Source organism: Lipotes vexillifer, unplaced genomic scaffold, assembly GCF_000442215.2.
Source record: "Lipotes vexillifer unplaced genomic scaffold, Lipotes_vexillifer_v1.1 scaffold36, whole genome shotgun sequence".
Lineage (NCBI taxonomy): Eukaryota > Metazoa > Chordata > Mammalia > Artiodactyla > Lipotidae > Lipotes > Lipotes vexillifer.
In genome coordinates, this window is record NW_006792448.1 from 1,075,686 (window position 1) to 1,094,640 (window position 18,955).

Below are 18,955 nucleotides of genomic sequence, written 5' to 3' on the forward strand. Positions count from 1 at the left end.
ACATAAAATTTACCGTTTTAACCATTTTTAAATATATAGTTCAGGGGCATTAAGTACATTCACATTATTCTGTGACAATTACCACCATCGTCTCCAGAGCTTTTTCATCTTCCCAAACTGAAACTCTGCATCCATGAAGCAATAACTCACCATTCCCCTCTTCCCCAGCGGCTGGCAACTACCTGCGAGATTTTTTTTATTATTCATTCCATTTCTTTAATTATTATAGTTCTTTTTAGATTTTCTATTTCTTCCTGAGATATTTTGGTAATTTTTGTGTTTTTATATATTTGTCTAGTTCATACAGATTATCTAATTTGTTAGTGTAAATTTGTTCATAGTATTTTCTGACAACCCTTTTTATTTCTGCAAGATTAGAGGTAAGGTCCCCACTTTCATTTCTGATTTAGTTATTTGTGTTTTCTCTCTCTCACACACACACTCTCTACCTAAATTTTGTTAATTTCATTCATCTTTCCTCAGACCTAACTTTTATTTTTGTTGATTTTCTCTATTATTTTTCTATTCTATATTTCATTTATCTCCACTGTGCAAGCCAGAAGGGAGTGGCAGGACATATTTAAAGTGATGAAAGGGAAAAACCTACAATCAAGATTACTCTATCCAGCCAGGATCTCATTCAGATTCGACAGAGAAATTAAAACCTTTACAGACAAGTGAAAGCTAAGAGAATTCAGCACCACCAAACCAGCTTTACAACAAATGCTAAAGGAACTTCTCTAGGCAGGAAACACAAGAGAAGGAAAAGATCTACAATAACAAACCCAAAACAATTAAGAAAATGATAATAGTAACATACATATTGATAATTACCTTGAATGTAAATGGATTAAATGCCCCAACAAAAAGACATAGACTGGGTGAATGGATACAAAAACAAGACCCATATATACGCTGTATACAGACTGAAAGTGAGGGGATGGATAAAGATATTCCATGCAAAAGGAAATCAACAGAAAGCTGGAGTAGCAATTCTCATTATCAGACAAAATAGACTTTAAAATAAAGACTATTACAAGAGACAAAGAAGTACACTACATAATGATCAAGGAATCAATCCAAGAAGAAGATATAACAATTGTAAATATTTATGGACCCAACATAAGAGTACCTCAATACATAAGGCAAATGTTAACAGCCATAAAATGGGAAATTGACAGTAACACAATCATAGTATGGGGACTTTAACACCGCACTTTCACCAATGGACGGATCATCCAAAATGAAAATAAAAAAGGAAACACAAGCTTTAAATGATACATTAAACAAGATGGACTTACTTGATATTTACAGGACATTCCATCCAAAAACAACAGAATACACTTTCTTCTTAAGTGCTCATGGAACATTCTCCAGGATAGATCATATCTTGGGTCCCAAATCAAGCCTTGGTAAATTTAAGAAAACTGAAATCGTATCAGGTATCTTTTCCAACCACAATGCTATAAGACTAGACATCAGTTACAGGAAAAAAAAATACTGTAAAAAATACAAACACACAGAGGCTAAACAATACACTACTAAATAATGAAGAGATCACTGAAGAAATCAAAGAGGAAATCAAAATAATACCTAGAAACAAATGACAATGAAAACACGACAACCCAACACCTATGGGATGCAGCAAAAGCAGCTCTAAGAGGGAAGTTTATAGCAATACAATCTTACCTCAAGAAACAAGAAACATCTCAAATAAACAACCTAACTTTACACCTAAAGCAATTAGAGAAAGAAGAAAAACAAAAACCTCAAAGTTAGCAGACGGAAAGAAATCATAAAGATCAGATCAGAAATAAATGAAAAAGAAATGAAGGAAAGGATAGCAAAGATCAATAAAACTAAAAGCTGGTTCTTTGAGAAGATAAACAAAATTGATAAACTATTAGCCAGACTCAAAAAAAAGGAGGAAGGGCTTCCCTGGTGGCACAGTGGTTGAGAGTCCACCTGCCGATGCAGGGGACATGGGTTCGTGCCCCGGTCCGGGAAGATCCCACATGCTGTGGAGCGGCTGGGCCCGTGAGCCATGGCCACTGAGCCTGCACGTCCGGAGCCTGTGCTCCGCAATAGGAGAGGCCACAACAGTGAGAGGTCCGCGTAACGCAAAAAAACAAAAACAAAAACAAAAAACAAAGGGAGAAGACTCAAATCAATAGAATTAGAAATGAAAAACAAGAAGTAACAACTGACACTGCAGAAATACAAAGGATCATGAGAGATTACTACAAGCAACTCTATGCCAATAAAATGGACAACCTGGAAGAAATGGACAAATTCTTAGAAAAGCACAACCTTCCAACACTGAACCAGGAAGAAATACAAAATATAAACAAACCAATCACAAGCACTGAAATTGAGATGGTGATTAAAAATCTTCCAACAAACAAAAGCCCAGGACTAGATGGCTTCACAGGCAAATTCTATCAAATATTTAGAGAAGAGCTAACACCTATCCTTCTCAAACTCTTCCAAAATAAAGCAGAGGGAGGAACACTCCCAAACTCATTCTACAAGGCCACCATCACCCTGATACCAAAACCAGACAAGGATGTCACAAAGAAAGAAAACTACAGGCCAATATCACTGATGAACATAGATGCAAAAATCCTCAACAAAATACTAGCAAACAGAATCCAACAGCACATTAAAAGGATCATACACCATGATCAAGTGGGGTTTATTCCAGGAATGCAAGGATTCTTCAATATACGCAAATCAATCAATGTGATACACCATATTAACAAACTGAAGGAGAAAAACTGTATGATCATCTCAATAGATGCAAAAAAAGCTTTTGACAAAATTCAACACCCATTTATGATAAAACCCCTGCAGAAAGTAGGCAAAGAGGGAATTTACCTCAACATAATAAAGGCCATATATGACAAACCCACAGCCAACATCATTCTCAATGGTGAAAAACTGAAACCATTTTCTCTAAGATCAGGAACAAGACAAGGTTGTCCACTCTCACCACTATTATTCAACATAGTTTTGGAAGTTTTAGCCATAGCAATCAGAGAAGAAAAAGAAAAAAAAGGAATCCAAATCGGAAAGAAGAAGTAAAGCTGTCACTGTTTGCAGATGACATACTATACATAGAGAATCCTAAAGATTTCACCAGAAAACTACTAGAGCTGATCAATGAATGTGGTGGAGTAGCAGGATACAAAATTAATGCACAGAAATCTCTTGCTTTCCTATACACTAATGACGAAAGATCCTAAAGAGAAATGAAGGAAGCACTCCCATTTACCATTGCAACAAAAAGAATAAAATACCTAGGAATAAACTTACCTAAGGAGACAAAAGACCTTTATGCAGAAAACTATAAGACACTGATGAAAGAAATTAAAGATGATGCAAACAAATGGAGAGATATACCATGTTCCTGGATTGGAAGAATCAACATTGTGAAATGACTATACTACCCAAAGTAATCAACAGATTTAATGTAATCACTAACAAACTACTAATGGCATTTTTCACAGAACTAGAACAAAAAAATTTCACAATTTGTATGGAAACACAAAAGACCCCGAATAGCCAAAGCAACCTTGAGAAAGGAAAACTGAGCTGGAGGAATCAGGCTTCTGGACTTTAGACTATACTACAAAGCTACAGTAATCAAGACAGTATGGTACTGGCACAAAAACAGAAATATAGATCAATGGAACAAGACAGAAAGCCCAGATATAAACCCACGTACATATGGTCACCTTATTTTTGATAAAGGAGGCAAGAATATACAATGGAAAAAAGACAGCCTCTTCAATAAATGGTGCTGGGAAAACCAGACAGCTACATGTAAAAAAATGAAATTAGAACACTTCCTAACACCATACACAAAAATAAATTCAAAATGGATTAAAGACCTAAATGTAAGACCAGACACTCTAAAACTCTTAGAGGAAAACATAGGCAGTACACTGTATGACATAAATCACAACAAGATCTTTTTTGACCCACCTCCTAGGGAAATGGAAATAAAAACAAATTTAAATAAATGGGACCTAGCGAAACTTAAAAGCTTTTGCACAGCAAAGGAAACCATAAACAAGACAAAAAGACAACCCTCAGAATGGGAGAAAATATTTGCAAATGAAGCAACTGGCAAAGGATTAATCTCCAAAATTTACAAGCAGCGCATGCAGCTCAATAGCAAAAAAACAAACAATCTCCCCTTAAGGACCAATGTCCCCCACTTTGTCCTGGACTTTGCCCATTAGATTCTGCCCTCTGTTTCCTATGTAATTAACCTCCTCCCCCTTGAATTTAAAAAACAAACAAACAAAAACAAAACAAACAAAAACCCAGCTCAGATCAATTAATCAGCCAATCAGTAAATCATTCTATACAACTGAATATCCCAGCCTTTAATCATTTTGCTTTTAGCATTGTTTTCCATGAACATTTTTCCCAGTGCATGTTTTAGACCCTCAATAAAGCCTCTTGGTGAATTTTCTAACAACACTACCTGCACCTGGGGGAATATGTCCCGCAGTGGGATCAGGGCAGTGCAATGCAGGATCCACTATCCCTGTACATTCTATTGCTAAGCTATTTATCAGCCAAAATGGAATGTCTGGATTATCTGGCCTGGATTATCTGGCCCATGATCTACTGTGCTGTTCTGGCCTTGACCAGCTCCTGGAGGTCCTGCCCTTTCATCTGGCCTGCTGCATAGATGTTCATGACAAATTTGGAATTGACAACAATATCCTCATCACACTCAGATTTGTTATTGATTAGAAAAACAGGGTCAGGGACTGCTATGGTGGCACAGTGGTTAAGAATCTGCCTGCCAATGCAGGGGACATGGGTTCGAGCCCTTGTCCAAGAAGATCCCACGTGCCGCGGAGCAACTAAGCCCCTGTGCCACAACTACTGAGCCTGCGCTCACGAGCCACAACTACTGAAGCCCGTGTGCCTAGAGACCCTGCTCCGTAACAAGAGAAGCCACTGCAATGGGAAGCCTGAGCACTGCAAGGAAGAGCAGCCCCTGCTCACCGCAACTGGAGAAAGCCCTCAGGCAGCAACGAAGACCCAATGCAGCCATAAATAAATAAAATAAATAAAAATTTTCTTAAACTGAAAAGAAAGAAAAACAGGGTCAGAATTGGAGTTCAGCTGACAGGAGGGGAACCAGATCAGGAATGTCTGATAACACAATGGTCATGGGTGAGCACGGTGATTGTGGCAGGACTCACATTTTTTTTTCCCCCTGAAAAAAGTGCTTTCATGGCTCCCTATCTTCTTCAAAGGAAAGCCCAGGTTCCTTGGTATGACATACCGGTTGCCCTGGCTCCTGCCTACCTCAGCAACCAGCCTCTCTAGCCAAGCAGTTAATCCCACCCGAACAGCTGTTTCTGGAGGTTGCCACTTCTGTGTGCCTCCAACCGCACCCTACCAGTACAAGCATGGTCTTTGACACCTCTGAGTTTCTGTTCATCACGTTCTTCTGTCCAGAATACCCTTCGGCCCACAAAATCTTTTTATCCTCTGTGAATAATTCGAATCATCTTTCAAAATTTAAGTCAATAATTACCTCTGCAGGGAATCTTCCTTGATCCGTTTAGACTAGGTCATATTTTTCTGAAATTTGCATTCCTTTATTATTGATGCGCTTTTAACAATTTAATGAAAGTGTTTGCTTTTATATAGTCTCTCCAACTACATCGTGAGTTTCTCATGGGAAAAGACTGTTATGATAGTTACCATAATCTATTTCCCGAGCGTCTGCACCTTTCCATCAGAACCTGAGAGCAAGCGAGGAACGGAGCCTATGGGCGTGACCAATGGTGAGGTGAGAACTGCGCAGACTCAGCCATTCAACCCCATAGGAAGTCGCGAGTCCTGGAGTCTTCGGTTCCCATGGAGACAGAGCCGCTTCCGGTCTCTTACTTGGAAAGTATCCCCTCTGAGCGCAGGGTGCTGATAGGCGTCCTGGAGCGGGAGGTGTAGGGCCCCACTCCCAGTGGTTATCATGGTAAAACTCGGGAGTTGGCGAGAGTGTGCGAGACCCTTAGATTTCTCCGGCTTTCCCCATCCTTAGGCCCAACCTAGCGCACCCAACTGGATCGCAGTCAGGGCTCCAGTTAAGAGGGGACTGTGCTGTGGTTCACTAGGGCGGTTTGGCAGGTGAGTTCACTACGTACGCTACTCCTAAGAAGTATACCCCACTAGTCAGACTCAACATATAAATTATGTCTCTGGAAAATCATCATTTGAGGTCTTGAATGTCCTTCAGTGTCCAAGATACATCGGGGAGGGGGGTCGGGGATGCTGTCCACTTGTGATAGGTTATGTCCCGAGAGACAGGGCTGAGAGGCAGGAGATCTGGGCTCTGAGCTGGCTGTTAACCAGCTTGAGATATGGAAATAGTTCTGCATCTCCTGGAGTGTGGTCTGTGGTATGTGATGGAGCTGTGGATTTCATGCCTATGTCCCTCAGCCTTCTATGACAGCTTTATGTGACCAGTTCTACCCTGAGAGATGCTTGGCGGAACTGACCCTGCAGACCTGGAAACTGGAGGAAGGACGGGAGCCTCGAAGGACTATGGTTGTGGAAGACACCAAGGGAATGCTGCTTGCCAGAGAATATTGATAATTTCTGCATAGCACTGTAGAATTGTTGGTATAAGCACCCAAATTCCTTTGTTTCTGCCTAACCAGTACAACACTCTAGTAACTCCTCCATTTGCATTTATGCAACTACAGACATACTGATTTAGCCCCACATTGATTCTGTAATGTGTACAGTATGATGGAAGACACAGGAGGTCACAATTATCCCCATGCATTGCTGGTGGGAATGTAAAATGATGCAGCCACTTTGGAAAACAGCCTTGCAGTTCATCAGATCATTAAAGATAGAGTTACCATGTGATCCAGCAATTCCATTCCCAGGTATATACCCAAGAGTAATGAAAACATATGTCTATGTAAAAACTTGTAGACAAATGTTCATAGCAGCACAGTTCATAACTGCTAAAAAAGTGGAAACAACCCAAATGTCCATCAACGAATGAGTGGTAAAATGTGGTATATCCAAATAATGGAATATTATTTGGCTATAAAAAGGAATCAAGTACTAATACATGCTACCACATGAATGAACCTTGAAATTTTGCTAAGAAACCAGTCACAAAAGTCTACATATTGTATGATTCCATTAATATGAAGTGTCCAGTCTAAGCAAATCTATAGAAACAAAAAGTAAATTAGTGATTGCTTAGGGATGGAGAGGTTGAAGGGAAGTGGGGAATGTCTGTTAATGGGTACAGAGTTTCTTTTTTGAGGTGATGAAAATGTTCTAAATTGATTTTGGTAATCGTTGTACAACTGTGAATATACAAACAAATATTGAATTGTACACTGTAAACAGGTAAATTTTATGACATGTGAATTATATCTTAATAAAGATGTTTTCCAAAAAACAATGAGATAAATAAAATACATTGCTCATGAGACTGGTACAGCCACTCTGGAAAAGTTGGCAGTTTTAAAAAACTTACCCAATCACCCTACAATCCCAAGTAGGTATTTACTCAAGAAAAATGAAAATTTATGTTCACGTAAAAAATTGTACGCATTTATAGCAAGTTTATTCATAACCACCAAAACCTGAAAACAACCTAAATGCCTTTCAGTAGATAGATAAAATATGGTACATTCATACAAAGAATACTAACACAATTAAAAAGAAGGAACTATTGATACACGCAACAACTTGGATGGATTTCAAAAGTATTAATCCAAGTGAAAGAGGCCCAGGTAAAAAGTTTCCTTTTATATGACATTTTGGTAAAGATGAAATTATAAATAGTATAATTGTTAACATGTTGCAACAAAGGAGTTCCAAACACCCTAAAAGGAAGGGTCTGGCCCAAAGATTCTTCCTGATGGATTGAACAAGTTGCTTGTACAATGCTGAGGTTAAAAACAGTTACCTTATCAAGGAAGAGTTGTAACTAATCTTAAAACACTATAATGGTAGAAAAAAAGTCAGTGACTTCCCTCCTCTCCCGTTTTTGTCAGATCAAAGGAAAATATTTATGAAATGAAAACAGTAACCTTTGTATTTGCCATTCTTCTTCGTAGTATTACAAATGACTTTTCAAAAAATCCTTTATGTAATGAGCAAATATAAGCACATATATTGTAAATTCATAAAGATTACATAATACATTTAAGAACAAACAATACAATGTTTTATAGCTACATTTGTTTTTTGAAATGCAAACAAAAACACTATCCATATTAAGATAAAACAGTAAAAACTGTTCCAAATTATTTCAAAGAAATTACAAGAAATTTTTTGGTTTTGGTTCTTTGTTTTGTTTTCACACAATTCCTTGTTATGCTTGAGATCAAAAGAATGTTGGGACAATTACACTTTTTAAAACAGCGCAAAGCAGAGACATAACATGGTAGCCTACCATAAACTTCTGAAACTTGCAAACATTTGTTTTATCTTCCTAAATCATCAAGAGAAGAAAAGGGTCAGTTGGGGACACAGGAGGGAAACAAAGTCATATCACAATACTAGAAAAAAAAGACAATCTGGCAAGTGGTGATAGTAACTTTTAATTCAGTTGTGGTGTGAAAGGTGGTGCCTGGGAGAGAATAACAATTATCACACAGCGGCCTCCAGCAGATCTCCCACTGCTGATGAGATTCCTCTTTCTATCCTAGTACTCATGGCCCACAAATAGGTAGGGAGGATGGAGGCTGACAAACGCAGTCAGATACCCAAGGAAGCAGCCTCAAGTCCCCTGCCCAGGTGACACCTATCCCTGATGGGCTGCAAACTCCAGCCAGCCAGTGATGCAGGTTTTCTGACTCCTGCTTCTCCTTGTGTCACGGTCCCCAGGGACCCGTGATGCACTTCCTGGCTTACTGAGGTCAACCCAGTTCCCAAGCCACATGCTCTTCATGCCGCCTGTCCCCGGATCTGAACTGGTTGGGCCAGGGCTCTGTGATCTGGCTCTCCCTAGGCAGCGGCAGAGGGGTGAGTCCTTGAGGGGGATGAGAGTGGCACTGTCTTGTGACTTTGTTAAATTAACATTTGTTAAGTGAGGCACAGGGTGCAGGTTGGTGACAACAGGACCACAAGAATAATTAAAGAAGTTTATTACTCACAGGTCCTGGAGAAAGTACACTTTATCTCTACAGCAGCTGTCAGGTCAAGGCAGAGTGCAAGAAGGCAGGACACGGGGGCACATGCCCTTGCTAGGTTCCCTGGGTGGAGTGCATTGGGCTTCCCAGGCTAGGACCCGATAGGTCAATTCAAACCAGAATTTTGGTAAGCCGCAGGAGTTCTATCTAAGGGGTGCATAAGGCATACAGGCGCTGGGAAGCGGGGGAGACTGTTGATCAAAAGAGCTGTTGGGGAAGGCATACCAGGAACTTCTGTTTGCCTGTGACTCTGTGGCTGCCATGGAGGGTGTGCGCTTGCATGAGGTCAGTTTAAGGTCCCTGCAAGCCACTTGGCCAAACAAAATGGATGAGGAGGCAGCAATACCCAGGAGTAGTAGCTCAGTTAAACTCTCCGTTATGTCGACATGGGTTTCTCCGTAAGAGTGAAGGGCGCCCGGCGGCCGGCTGTAGACACGGCCAGGAAGACGCCCGGCCCCCACCCGGTCCCCGGGGCTCGGCTGAGAGCTACCCTGCCGGTGGGTAGTGTCTGGAGGAGTCTCCCCAGGAGAGTGCCGGGCTTGGGCACAGCCCGGGCCTCCTGTCGCTGAGCCGAAGCCCCTCCAGCTCCAGGTACGCGGTGATCGCCGGGGGATGCAGGATTTCCGATATGAAGACCCATCCTCCCAGGAGCGGTTTCAGACGTTGGACAAACCTGCAGAGGGCGGACGGACCTCACGCGGGACTCGACTTCCGGGGCTCCTTGGCGGGTTGCGGAGCTCTTGGAGTGCCCGAGGTCTCCGGTTGGGGCCCCTCCCGCAGATGCCAAAGCCGAGGCACCCGCAGGCAGCGGAGGGGACCGGGCGGGGGGCGGAGCCGCGGCTGCTGTGCGAGGCGGGGAAGGGATACCTTGACCGCTACCAAGACCTTCGCTCTCCTGCGCCTGATCCGGGAGGGGCACTCCTGCCCGCCCACCCCCATTTTAAGCCAGTACAATAAACAACAAAATAGCACAAATCTTCCCGACGTGCTAAGAAAGCCCGAACTGTGCACTCCTGGTACCAGGTGCGATCTAACCAAACATTTATACCTATTATAAGATACAATTAGTTGTATAAATTGGAGTTGTATTTAGACCTTCGACTTTGCCAAGGGGAAAGACGTACTAGAACATGGTTTGCCTTCCGGGCAGAACCCCGAAAATATCCAGAGAGGTGGAGGAGAGAATCTCGAAGCCTCGAGCCAAGAGGAAGTACCTGGTCTCGGCGTTCTAGGTTCCCATGGTCACGCGCCCACTTCCGGCCAGACGCAGACAAAGCGCCGCACACCTTCCTCTTGGAGCTGGTAGCCCGGGGCAACCAGGACGCCGAACCTTGAAGCACTCCTCACTGGTCGCTGCAATTTGTGACATCCTGCCAGTGTGGCGGCGGCTGAAGGTACCAGGGGCTCTGAAAATGTAAAGGCAACTTTTTGGCTTTCTGGGGCACAGGGAGGTGAAAGACCTGACACTCCCTACTTGGCAACCCTGGCAATTGAGGAGTTGGAGGGCAGGGAGCTGGATATGGGAAGGGAAAGGGGAAAGAAGGGAGTTAATGACCTGGAACCTAGACCCTAGAAAGTTGTCCAGCTGCCTCCAATTCCTGGGCCCAGACTAGCCAACTGGACCTGCAGTCAGGGCTCATGTTAAGAGGAAAGAATGACATCCCATGTTTCTGGATGGAAAAACTTAATATTGTTACTATGATAGTACTGCCCCAAATTGATCTACAGATTCAACACAACCCCTATCAAAATCCCAGCTCATTTCTTTGAAAAATTAAACAAGCTGATCATAAAATTTGTATGGAAATTTAAGGAATTCAGAATAGCCAAAACAATATTTTAAAAGAATAACAAGTTGGCGGACTCACGCTTCCTGCTTTCAAAACTGTCAGAGGCAAATAATCAATAAACGATCTATAATAGTGAGACCATCACTTCAAATAAAACAGTTGATGGCATTTGTTGCCAATGATAAAATTAGAGCTTTCATATGCATGATCATTGTCAACAATACGCACAACTGCTCACATTCGGACAACATAGACAACTGGTAAAGGAAGCACCAGATCTGAGTCCTCATCCACACCTTGTTCTTATTTGCCACGGTTAAATTACAGTAGCCCAGTTTCCCAGAGGTAAGCATGGAAAGTAAAATAAGAGTGAGTTAATAATGTGGTTTGGGTCTCTTAGAGCCAGCTTGGGTCTTTTATTCCCCTACCCAACCATGAGGCTGAGCATTCTATCAAATCGGAGGCGTGCTTCCTAGAATTTCCACATTACTGCCTATCTTATTGCGTGCTTTACTGGAAACTGAGTTTTGATTGCCCACTTATTTAGTTTTTCTTTTTAGAGTCCATTACACTCAAGTCAACAATGTAGATTTTCAGATTAAAATAAATAGAAAAAGGAAAGCAAATTAAACCCATAGCAATCAGAAGGAAGGATAATAAAGATTAAAGTGTAAGTTAATAAAGATGCAAACTCAAAGAGCTAGGTCTTTGAAAAGATTTTTTTTTTTTTTTCACCACACGGCTTGTGGGATCTTAGTTCCCCAACCAGGGATTGCACCCAGGCCCTTGGCAGTGAGAGCGTGGGGTCCTAACCACTGGACTGCCAGGGAATTCCCATGAAAAGATTTCTTTAATGACAAATTAGCTAGAATGACCAAGAGAAAAGTGATTCAAATTACTAAAATCAGAAGCGAAATGCAACTTTACGGAAGTAAATGATTATTTTAAAAAATAGTATAAATCATTGCCAATAAATTAGATAACTCAGTTGAAATGGACAAATTCCTAGAAAGACACAAACTACCAAAAATGACTATAACAGAAATAGAAAATCTGAGTAGACCTATAACAAGCAAAGAGACTTAGTAATTTTTAAAACTTCTCACAAAGAATAGCCCAGCCCACATGACTCCACTGGTGAATTCTACCAAATGTTTAAGGATTAAGTAATGTCAATTCTTCACAAAATCTTCAAAGAAAAAAAATACAAGAGGAAGTAACAGTTCCAACTCATCAAAAGAGGCTAGTATTACTCTGGTACCAAAACCAGACAAAAATATCACAAGAAAATAAAGCTATAGATCAAGATTTCTTATGAATATAAAACACAATATCCTCAAAAAATTACTGGCAAATCAAACCCAGCAACATATAAAAAAGATCATACACAATGACCGAGTGGGTTGTATCCCGGGAATGCAAGCATGGCTTAACATAAAAAATTAATCTTTATAAATCAATATTTATAGAATATTAATCTTCTCAATAGACACAGAAAAGCATTTGACAAAATTCAACAGCCTTTCATGATTCAAAAACAAAACACTCAACACATTAGGAATAGTAGGAGACTTCCTCAACCTGATAAAAGACATCTACAAAAAACCCCACGGCTAACATCATACTTAATAGGAAAATACTGAATACTTTCCCTCAAGACTGGAAACAAAACAAAGATGTTTACTTTATGTCTCTATAGATTTGCCTATTCTGGACATTTCATATAAATGGAATCATACAATATGTGACCATTTGTGTTTGCTTCTTTTATTTAGCAATGTTTCCAAAGTTCATGCATGTTGTATTGATAGCATGGTCTATGAGTACTTTATTCTTTTATGTAATGGTATAATATTACATTGTATAGCTATAATACATTTTGTTTGTCTATTCATCAGTTGATGGACATTTCAATTGTTCCCACTTTTTGGTTATTTGTTGCTATGAACATTCATCTACAAGTTTTTGTATGGACATACGTTTTTAATTATCTTGGATAATTAATTATCTTGGATGAGTGGAATTGCCAGATCAAATGGTAGTTCTACGTTGAACTTTTGAAGGAACTGCCAAAATCTTTTCCAAAGCAGCTGCACCATTTTACACTCCCGCCAATGTATGAGGGTTCCAATTAATTCTTGGGCCAAATGGTATGGCTAGAGTTGGCTGATTAGACTGGAATCTCACTGTGAGCTGAAAAGTGTCATGAGTGGTGGGTCATCCTTGGTATCCCTAAAAGCGGGTCAAGAGTTCTATGTAGTCAATCCATCAGGAGCAGATGGGGCCAAAGTCTTTTTCTTTGTGCCCATCCCAGATGGTGGATGCACTGCAATGTCTGGTGGTGATCTGAGCAGTGCAGTTTGATCAGCAGCTTGATCACAGTCAATCTCATCGGAGAATAATCCCTTACTGTGAGCATCTACATGAGTGACCAGAAGGTCTGATTAACAGCTGCAGTTTGTTCATGGCCCCAGAGAAGAGTGTCTTACTCTGCCAGTCTGTACTCTTAAGTGGCAGAGACCAAACAGCCCAAGAATCAGTAAACAAAGCAAAACAAAACGGGTTCCTGAAGGGAAGTACTGGTTGCAACTATTTAAATGCCTTTTGAGTTCTTCCCACAGAGAACAGTGACGACATCTGCTTTTGATTCTACATAGCTGACAGCTTTAACAGCAGCTGTAGCATAGTTGCCAGGTTTTCATGCAAAAGTGAGGCTTTCTTTTTTTTTTTTTTTTTTTTGCGGTACACAGGCCTCTCACCGCTGTGGCCTCTCCCGTTGCGGAGCACAGGCTCCGGATGCGCAGGCTCAGCGGCCATGGCTCACAGGCCCAGCCGCTTCGCGGCATGTGGGATCTTCCCGAACCGGGGCACGAACCCGTGTCCCCTGCATCGGCAGGCAGACTCTCAACCACTGCGTCACCAGGGAAGCCCAGAAGTGAGACTTTCTTGACACTGAGACTTTGATTTGCCAAACAACAGGTTATCATCTATGAAGAGAAAGCTTTGGAATCGGGATAGAAGCACTTGTGCTATATCCTGACCTTGCACTGGTGCCAATGGCAGGGGAATTTGTCCCATAATACTTCTCTACCTGTAGCTCTACCCCAAAGGGGAGAATGTTTCCTGGAAGTTTATGAGCATTTATAGTTAAAGCATACAACACATCAATTTTATTATATATTTGGCAGAGGAAGCTGTAGCAACAGTAGATTAATTGTCCCAGAGCCCTCACCTATATCGTAACTTTAATTTTTTTTCCCCTTTTCACTGTAAGTTTTGCCCAAATTCTATCAGGAGATCATGTTACATTCTGGCTGAGAGCCTGAGGATTGCTGGAGGATGGTGGAGGCTAGGCTGTAGAGGTTGGCTGGAGCACCTGGGGAGCCTTTTTTATCCTTTGGCTCCTTGCCCACTAGATGCGTCCTCCACCCCTGTGTATCTCCCAGTGTCTGGAGAGCACCTGGGTTCCGAGGCTTGCTCTTTCTTCCTCCTCACATGCCACAGCTTAGTCCTGCAGGCCTTGGTACAATCAGCTACTCCTGTGCCTCAACCACCACCCACCCCCATTCACCATGGTAGGATGATGACTTGGGCACCTGTATCCAACGAATCCAACTCAGTAAAACTTTGAGTCCTTCCTCTACCCAGAATTCCCCAGTTTACTTGACATTTCTCCTTTTAAAGCAGCTAAGGTCAGAGTAAAGCAGAGATCAGGGAGGGAGAGAGTAGCTCAGCACCAGTAAACAAGGCTTTGCATATACCTGAAGCTTCTTGCAGCTGCCCACTCATGCTAAGCATACAAACTCATAACATTTTTAGTCTACTCAAAGCTCTATATCCTCATTGCTGACATTATTTATTTTCAGTTTTTCAATCCCCTAATTCACTACCCATAGCCTACACTGCCTTTTGACCTAGGCAGCAGGGTCTGCTCTCCCATTATCCTGATGACATTGCTTTCTTCTCTTGCACTGGAGGTGCATGAACAACCACCAAAGCACCAGTCAGGTGACTTCTTTCAATCCTACTTCTTGCTGCCCAGTCTGTAAACATTCATTAACAGGTTGGACAATGGGGGACACTTAATCCCCCATCACCCACCACTTAGGCAAGAGCATTTGTTACTGGATCCCAGGGAGTCTTAGTGTTCACTGCCCCAAACTGTCAAGTGGACAAGCGTTCCTTAAGCACTAGTGTGGTGGTTAATGAGGTGACATGAATCACTACTATAGCTGTTCAGTTGCTTACCATGCTTCCATAGACTCAGTTGGTTAGGAGACAACAAGCCCAAATACATTCAGACAGTTCATTGCAGTTAGCAAAAGCACAATCATCATGATATTAATTTCCTGCATCCCTAGTCCCATGGAAAACACTAAAACAGAGGAGCCATATAATGGGTAATTAGAATGGTGGTCATTCTTTCACTGAAGAGTCAGCTCTAAACTTAAGCCAAGTGCTTCTATAACCTGCAGCCATATCCAAAGAGGAGGTGAAATGAAGTCTTGAAGTCAACTGCAACTGAGAAGGTGGATGAAAAATGGTCTTTTGGCTATTTCTGTTAAGGCTGCTTGTCTCCCTTGGTTTGGGGGAATGCAGGGCATTCTACCAAGACTCATTTACACTGCAATTAAGCTTTGCTTACTTGGCCTCTATGGAGATGTATAAGGTAAACAGGGTGCCGTGGTATAACTATTCCTCCAAGAGACTTCAAATCTTAAACCAATCTTGCATTCCTGGGATCATTCATGGCATAAATACAGTTGCTCATGGTGTGTTATCATTTTTATAAATTGCTGGATTCAATTTTCTTATATTTTGTTAATGTCTTTTTCATCTATGTAGTAAAGAATTTAACCTTGGCCGAAGAGAGATCTGCCCTTTGCCCTCCTTGGCTTAAGGTGGTAATATCTAACTAAGCCTGTCAATGTTATTCCTCACAGGAGTCTCTTTGTTTGCCTGCGGATCTTTAGTCACTTGACAGTCAATGTGATTTAGGGTTGTGGCTGGCCATAAGTCTAACAGTGTGATTTAGGGTGAGGACTTTGGGTCACATGGTATCAGCTTGACCTCCTGAGGGGCTAAAAACTGAGATCAGGCACATGAGCAGTCAACAGTGCCTATGTAATGGAACCCCAATAAAGATTCTGGACACCAAGGCTCAGGTGAGCTTCCCTGGTTGACAGTTCTCCATGCATATTGTCATACATCATCCCTGGAAGCAGCTAAACCTGTCCATGTTTCCTCATGGAGAGGATAACTGGAAGCTCTGCATTTGGAGCCCTCCTGGACTCTGTCCTATGACTGATTTTTATCTGTATCTTCTTTCCGTGGTAACTGGATATAACAACTTTCAGTGAGTTCTGTAAGTCCTTCTAGCAAATTAGTTGGGGACCCCCAGACTTGCAATTGGTGTCAGAAGTAAGCATGGTCTTGGAGGCCCTTAAACTCTGCCATGATGTGAGAAGTAAAGATGGTCTCTTGGAGACTGTTCCTCAAATTTTGCAGCATCTATATTCATGGGGTATATTGGTCTGTCATTTTCTTTTCTTGTAATGTCTTTGTCTAGTTTGGTATTAGGGAAATGACTCCTAAAAGGAATTGGGGAGTATTCCTTCCTCCACTATTTTCTGACTTTATTTAGGATTGCTATATTTTTCCTCCTTAAATATTTGACAGAATTTACTAGTGAAGTAATCTGGACTTGGAGTTTTCTTTGTGGGATGGTTTTTAATCAGAAACTCAAATAATTTTATATCTATATGGCTACTCAAAGTTTCTATTTCCTCATGTGTTATTTTGGTAAATTGTCTTACTAAAGACAAGGAATTTGTCCATTTTATCTAAGCAGTCAAATATATTACATTAAGTCAGTATAAATGTGTGAATAATATTCTCTAGTCAATATCTGTAGGATTTGTACTGATGGCTCTTTTTCATTCATGATTTGGGTAATTTATGTTTTGTCACTGTTTTTTCTTAATTAAATAAATCATATTTAATTTAATAAATTATATTTCAAAAATATAGTAATTGACTATAAATTTAGTTAACTCAGTGTAATTAATTACATAATAAAATTTTAGTTTAATGAATTAAGGTGAATTTGAATTAAAATTTAAATATGTAAAATTAAATTGAATGAACTAAATTAAACCATATGAAATAAAATGTAATATACTAAATTAAACCAAAATTAAATTGAAATTAAAAAATACACAAGACATTGAATTTAATACATTAAATTAATATTAAATTGTTTTAAACCAAATTAAATTTAATAAATCCAAATTCAATTATGTTAAATTAAATTTAATTTGATTAATTAAATTTCAGTTAAACTTCAACTATATTGCCTTAAACTTATTTTCCTACATCAAACTGTAATTAAATTAAAATTGAATTATATAAAATTCATTAATTGATGGTAATAAAAGTAATTTATCTAAGTACCTTACCAACACATATTCAACTATACTAAAGTTAATTTAATACATTAAATGAAAAACTAAATTAAAAATTAAATTATATTAATTAAAATAAGTTACAATCCAATTAAGATTAATTCTACATTAATAAATAAAAATGAGGCAAGTCTTATGCTGGATCTGAAGGTCTCTGTTTAGCGGGTTAAAAACCCCTTTGGGGAGGAGGTCACAGAACCCATGTTGTAGCCTCTGTGTCTTGGTGTCTGTGACAGTGTGGAAGAGACCATGAGTACAAATGTTTAGGAAAGGTGAAAAAAAAAATCAAGTCTAAACCATGAATAGCAAAAAAGTTGCTACTATGTCCAGAGCCAAGAAAGCCAGAAAAACTCTCAGCCAAGGGTGAAAAATTTCATTTTCCCCAGACCCTTCTCCTCAACCTGAAAGAAAGTCATTTTGACTTTGAACGTGGACATGTGGACATTTATAATGACCACAAATTCCATATCCAGTGTGTGTGTGGAGGGGGGCAGGTGTACTGACGTTTTGTACCCCATTTGATTTTCATGGTTGCCCAGGTTAGAGCATTACCCTGAAGAGATGTCTAGCTCTCTGATCTGTACAGATTTTTGATTATACGTAACATAATATTTTTTTAAATTTTAAAATTAACTTTATAGGAGAGAATAGTAAATACATATGAAACAAGAGAACCAAAGTGGACATCACCAGGAATTGAGGAAATCTACGCTCTGGTAGTGGTGGGTGTCAACTAGGCAGCAGTAGGGATGAGATGGGGTTAAACCAAAGTGTGCTTTGTTTTGCAGAAACTAGCCATTAATTTGCAGAAAGCTGCAGACACCAGATGTTCCAAAAAGGTTACAGTGCATTCCAGTCAACAAGATACCACGGTGAGAACAAGTAACCAAGCACTTACTTATTTGCAGTTTTGGGCAACCTAGAGTAACCTTTGCCTCATTATAATGATTATGCCTTCCCCAGGCTTAAAACTCCCCAGGGACACAGTGCTTTTTTTTTTTTTTTTTTTTTTTTTTTTTGTCACACCGCGTGGCATGTGGGATCCTATTTCCCCCACCAGGGATCGAACCCATGGCCCCTGCATTTGAAGCGCAGAGTCTTACCAGCAGGCAAGTCCCTTTTTTTTTTTTTTGACACAGTGCTTTGAGAGCTATCTCCCTGTCTCCTTACTTGTCGCTAGTAATAAACAAGTAATAAATGCTTCTGCTTTAATTAAAAGTTCTTGGTGTGTTCATTGGCTAAGCACCCCAAGTGACAGACCCATTGTGTGTGGTCAGAGGAAGACTTGGTGAAGCTGGTGGTCCCTGATTTCAAAGTCTACTTTGGTCCAGGCATTCTCACCAGAGATGGTCAGGTCACCATCATTTATGGCCATCGATTGTTGCTCTGGACTAATTCTGATGGATGAATGCTGCTGTAGAGGCCCAGAGGCTGAATCATCTTGCAGGCCTGGCTAAGGAACTGCTGGGAGGAGTGACAGCTGGAAAGAGTGGTGGGGGGGAGC